The sequence below is a fragment of the Taudactylus pleione genome, unplaced genomic scaffold, assembly GCF_031769625.1.
Source record: "Taudactylus pleione unplaced genomic scaffold, aTauple2 ptg000421l, whole genome shotgun sequence".
NCBI classification, from domain to species: Eukaryota; Metazoa; Chordata; class Amphibia; order Anura; family Myobatrachidae; genus Taudactylus; species Taudactylus pleione.
Genome location: NW_028284823.1, coordinates 4,166,871 through 4,173,159, shown reverse-complemented (window position 1 = coordinate 4,173,159; position 6,289 = coordinate 4,166,871). Strand labels below are relative to the sequence as shown.

The following is a 6,289-nucleotide window of genomic DNA, read 5'->3' as shown; positions in this document are numbered from 1 at the left end:
AAAACAGAGAGAGCGGCATGGCACACTGGAAGGAAGAGGAGATCCGCAAACAGATCAGTGGCACAGTGAAGGACGCACTACACAAACATTGCTAAGATCCTTTCCTCAAGGGGCATTGTGCGGACTCAGCAGCAGGTAGTGAATAAATTCAAAGCTCTATGAAAGTATTACAATAAAGGTCACGACCATAACAGGTGGAAAAGTGGTGTTGCCAGAATGGAAATGGTTTCATACGATCAGTGTAATTAAGTATTTGGCAATTCTGCACTGGTTAATCCCATAGCCATATTATCATCCAGTTGTGCATCTTCACAAAGTGTTACCCCGGAGAACAGCCAATCCTGCCCAATGACGCCACCAATGCTCTTTGATGACATCACAGAGATAAGTGACACCAATTCGATGGACGTCCCCGACACCAATAGAGTTGAGGGTGTTGCTGAGGCGAGTGGAAGCAGTGCAGGGACACTGGCAGGTACATCAAGTGGGACACCAACTTCAGCACAGACTGAGACCCCGACATTGCGTAGGAACAGAATGGTTTTTTTTATTTACTATACACCCACTTCTTTAGACATAGAATCCAATTATTGATAATGTCAACAATGGCAGGATTGACCTGTCATTATAGTATCACTATGCTGATTTTACTGTGCTGAAATCCAAACTCATAATGTATCTGTTGCAGTGTGAAGCTAGAGTGCAGGAGGGAGAAGGCCACAAGCACATATATGCTGAAATCACTGCTATTTGATTTGTAAATGTATTTATTCTTTACTTCTATTTCTAGTCTTTGATGTACCTGAATGGGAAAAAAAACATCCAAGATGGAGCTAGCAACATGCACAATCACCAGAATCCTGGTAAATCAGTTGCGAGATTCTGATGCTGAATTCCAGGCACAGGAGGATGCCCGACTCCAGCGCTTCTTTGAGAATGAGAGGGGAGTTACAAAATTCCTTTGTCACTCAGCTTGTTGGTCTACACGAACGAATTTCGTGGGAAAACAGAGAGGCACAGATGTCCTTCCTTAATGGTGTGGTGTCTAGGTTACACACTCCACAACCTTATGTAATGTATCCTCCTCAGTACTCTGAGGGTCCTGTCAGAAATTATCAACAGCATAGCAGAGGCCTACCGTTTATGCAAACCTACCCCTCCAATCCACCTCATACTACTCCACATGGCACAGTGCATAGTTATCCAGAAGGCACAGGGAATAGTAATCCACATGTCACTGTATAGAGCAGTCCACATGCCAATACCAGTCCAGAGGGCACAGTGCCTAGCACTCCACATCTTACTGTGCATAATAGTCCAGACGGCACAGGAAATACTAATCAATATGGCACTGTGCATACATATGCAGAAGGGCTAGGGATTAATACTCCACATGGCACAGTGCATACTTATTCAGATGGCACTAATCATAACAGTCCACTTAGCACTATTGTCAGCACTGCCTACAGACAGTTGTAGACTTGTTTTCTGTTTTTCATGTGTGCAGTCCAGTTTCTAATTTTTTTATTTCAGGGCTGCTTTTTTTGTCAATCATGTGTATCCTGCACTTAACATGCCTGTCAAGAGCTCAGGCCAATGTGTGGCCTTTACCTGAGCTACATGTGTATATGGGGGTGTACGTAATGTAAAATGTACACACATTACGCCTTCTATTTGCAGCATTTGTCTACAGAGCCAAAGAAGAAGTTATGTTTTGTTTCCTACTTTTGTAGTAATTCATGTGTATCCTGCACTTAACAGGCCTGTCTAGGCCTGTTTTCTATGTGTGGCCACGATATTACCACATCTACATATGTGTTTTTATTATCACTGGTGGTTCAAAAGGTGGCCCTGCAGCACAGTCCTAATAGTTGGAGTGCCTCCCCTATAATAATTAGACTGCATGACAGCACAACCTCTTGACCCGCCACTGATACTGTAGTTATACTATTTTTTTTGCATTTCTGGATACACATTTCAATTGTTGAACGCATAAAGGTTATGTTTTTAAAGGCTTATGCCTATTTAGGTCCAAAAATAAATGTAGCACTTTAAACTTGTTGTATTGAAGGTGTTGCATGTGAGTTAACATTTACATAACATTAGCATAAAAAATAAAACAAAACTTATTTGCAACAGACCACTTGTGTCCTCTACTAGGTAAGTTACCAGTGAGGGTGTTGGGGATGACCTCAGCACTGGCACTAGTTGTCTCACCCTCGCAGGCTGCTGCTTCTACCGGAGTATCAGATAGGTCACAGTCCACAACATTCCAAAAGTGTTCTTTCTGGAGCTCACAGAAGTTATGTAGAATACAGCAAGCAGCAACCACATCCAGTATCAGGGTGAGGGCAATGTCATTGCACTTAAGTAGACACCGCCAATGCCTTTTCAGTCTACCAAAAGAGTTTTCCACCACCACCCTGGCCGAGCTGAGAGTGTGGCTGAACAGAACTTGTTCCGGAGACAGTGGGTGATGTTGTGTGAAGCCCTTGATGAGCCATCGCCTCAAAGGGTACGTAGCATCTCAAATAATGTGTATCGGGATCTCCACCCCATCTACAAATTTGGATATTGTAAAGGTAAACAAAAAACTTAACATATAATATAGGTGGTAATCTCTATATCACAGAAATTCAGAGATATTAGTTGCATGCATTTGCAAATACATGGGAGGCTGCTGGGCCACGTCACGGCTTCACTGTTACCAGCAGTCCCTAACACTAAGGGGTTCACGTCCGGGGCGCAGTGCACCCCAAAAAACGTCCAGCCCAGGACCCCCCCAGGGCATCACACGAAAATGGAAAAAGAGTGACAGTGCAGTGTAAAGTATAGCTGTGTGTGAGTAATCATTAAGTGTGGAGTGAGAGGTTAAAATATATGTGAAAAAATACATGAATAATAAACAAACATAAAAGGTGATGTGAAAAGCAACTATGTGTATTAAGTGGTGATGCCCTGAGGAGGCCCAGCCAGACCAGTCCCGGGGGCCATACGCCCAAACGCTCACCCCAAATGTAAAATATACCAATTATAAGGCCTCATGATAAAGGCACATATATAATTTAGACAAATGTAAGGCCTCATGATAAAGGCACATACATAAATGCATCTAAATTGAGAGCCAGCTTACCTGGGAGTCACCCCTGGGAACTCCAACTAGCACTACTAGAACCAGCATGCCCTACTAATGCTGGCTCCTTCATGCAACTCATAACAAACAAATATGGCAGCTGCTCAATCAATCTAGCAGTACTAATCAGCTGCATGAAAGGGAGGGGTCATACTGGTCTGGCTGGGCCTCCTCAGGGCATCACCACTTAATACACATAGTTGCTTTTCACATCACCTTTTATGTTTGTTTATTATTCATGTATTTTTTCACATATATTTTAACCTCTCATTCCACACTTAATGATTACTCACACACAGCTATACTTTACACTGCACTGTCACTCTTTTTCCATTTTCGTGTGATGCCCTGGGGGGGTCCTGGGCTGGACGTTTTTTGGGGTGCACTGCGCCCCGGACGTGAACCCCTTAGTGTTAGGGACTGCTGGTAACAGAGAAGCCGTGACGTGGCCCAGCAGCCTCCCATGTATTTGCAAATGCATGCAACTAATATCTCTGAATTTCTATGACCATATAGTCTTCATATATTGTTGCAGGTATTATTCAGTGTGCTGAGGTACAATAGGGGGTTAAATCCCCCTCCTTTTTCTACAAAAGGCCCCCATACATCAGAGATTGAATGCAGCAATCGTGCAATTTGCAATCGATTGTGTATAAAAATCTTTCCCTTTTTCAATCGATTGTGACAATTCTGCAATTGCAATCGATTGAAAAAGGGAAAGATTTTTATACACAATCGATTGCAAATTGCACGATTGCTGCAATCAATTGCTGATGTATGGGGGCCTTTAGTATGACCCCTTCCTTTCATGCACCTGATTAGTACTGCTAGATTGATTGAGCAGCTGCCATTTTTGTTTGTTAATCTCTATATCACACCTGGCCAACTTGTGGCTCTCCAGCTGTTGTCAAACTAAACAATTCAGCATGCCCTGACATAGTTTAAGCTTTACCTAAGTTAAAAACTGTGGTAGGGCATGCTGGGATGTGTAGTTTCACAACAGTTGGAGAGCCACAGGTTGCGCTGGCCTGCGCTATGTGGTGCTGGTGAATATGTGTGCTCAAGGGTGCTTTCTATTGTACAAACATATTCTTCATCAATGGCATGAGAATATTTAGGACATTCACAGTGGATTTTTTTCTCATATAACATGGTGGCCCTAGGCATAGAGGGGTTTTAGCTAATAACTGGTGGCCCTCCAGATGTTGTGTAACCACAATTCCCAACATGATCTGCCACAGTTGCAGCACTCCCTAATCTAAAATCTGTGGCAGGTTATGCTGGGATATAGGGCAACCCTGTACCTAAATTTCAATATATTGCATTACGATTTTGCTGTAAATAACACAAAAAAACAAAAGAGATCAATTTACCTCTCTAGGGTACAACCATCCAACTTGCATCTCCTACGCAATCTGGAACATGTTGAAATTGGCAAATACCCGTGAATCATGAGCACGCCCAGGCCACCTGATAAAAACATCTGTCAAACTAAACAGTACACGTATTGGCTGTGTTTAACAATACACATTATGGGCCCAGCATACCTCTCACTTTAGAACATAACATACTACTTACCAATACTTATGGTCCACTAAAGCCTGCAGGATGATGGCGTTCCAGCCTTTATGGCTCTGGTAATCTGCTGGGTTCTCTGTGGGGGCAATAATGGGTATGTAGGTCCCATCTATGGCCCCAACGCACTGTGGATATCCACATCGCAGAAAACCTTTTATAGTTTGATCCAGCCGATCACCTTGCGGTAAGGAAATGAAAAGTAAAGTAAAGTAAAGGGTCTCCAACAATGCATGTGTCACTTCCCGCACTTGACCACACACCGTTGAAATGCCAACACCGAACAGGAGATGGTACGGTATTCCCCCGAGTTTGCGTACCACCACAACACAATCCCCAGTCTCCTGCATAGCTCGATGGTCTTGCGGTAGTTGGTGCATCCCCTGGTGAGTGCTGGGGTCAGAAGTTCCAGCAGGTAGTTGAAAGTATCACGTGCCACGAAAGTGCACCATCCACTGCTCTGGTGCAAAAGCTTCCACAGTCACCCACATAGTTTCTCCATGCCTGCGGTCTCTGGTTCATAATGAGCGATTTGTCGCACTGGTAAACGTCAGTGTGGATGTAATGCTGCCAAAAATCAGGGCTGTCCTCCTCCACAAATATCTGCGTCGAATAGAAGCCCTCTTCACCAGAAATTGCTCCCTTCTCCTCCTGGCATAAGACTGTGATTGTAAGCATCAGGCTTTCATTTGCTGTGTAAAACAGCAAAAAACAGCAATAACTGTGGAGCACTGGGCTACTGTGTAGTAACTCGTCAGCCATGGTTAATGCAATGCAGTTAGCAATCACCACCCACTTTTCATGACCTCATCTCTGTGTGCCATAAAAGCAGTCCTTTTATTATGACAAGAGTATACAGAAAAACCAAGCGCCACAAGGGGGTGTGAGTCAGTGATGAGGATAAATAACAAATGTGTAAAAAGCTGCCCTCCACCTGGGAGTAAGCCACCACTCCCAATTGGCACAATACAATGCCAAGAAACTGCAAAAAAAAGATGTAGGTGGAATGGCACTAGATACACATATCAGAATGGAGACAATTAAATAATGATGAATAGTTTTATAAAATGCAAAAAATCATTGAACAGTGCTGATTAGGCAAAGTATTGTAACAATAAGAACTGGTACAATTAAAACAGTGTCTCTACGACAGTGAATAGATCAAGGAAAAAGTGTCCTGTAACAACTGCAACAATATAGACACAACATTATAAATGTATGAATGTCCATGCGAATAAAGGATGTCTCAGAAAGATATATTGTTTTTGTGGATGTTAATACCGGTATACAGTCATGAATGGACAAAAAAAGTTGGAGCACCATGAAACGACAACTGTCAGACGACCTGAATTGTAAGTGAACCGCTCTAGAAATTAATGTCTCATGTGTAGTGTGCTCACCTCTCGGTCACAGTGTGTGGTTACTCCAGGAATGGATGCGATACCAGCCTGGAGGGAGAAACAGACTGGTTCGCGGCTGGAGGTGCCGAGAAATGACGTATGCGGTTCATTCACACAACCCGGAACCCATGTTTGCGTTCCAATCGGGATTAAAACAGCATGAATAGCTGTACCCAATGCC

At 43.3% G+C, this 6,289-nt stretch overlaps 1 long non-coding RNA gene and 1 pseudogene across 1 annotated transcript; one reads left to right on the top strand and one right to left on the bottom strand.

Annotated features, from left to right (window-relative positions):
- The first annotated feature begins 216 nt into the window (after positions 1–216).
- On the top strand, positions 217–1,519 carry LOC148506204 (uncharacterized; annotated as a pseudogene).
- Positions 1,520–2,056: 537 nt separating this feature from the next.
- LOC148506203 (uncharacterized) lies at positions 2,057–5,396 on the bottom strand. Its single transcript, XR_015869811.1, has 3 exons — positions 4,712–5,396; positions 4,507–4,603; positions 2,057–2,559 (listed from the first exon to the last, which is right to left on the bottom strand). It is a non-coding gene; the product is annotated as an uncharacterized LOC148506203 (long non-coding RNA).
- Positions 5,397–6,289: the final 893 nt, after the last annotated feature.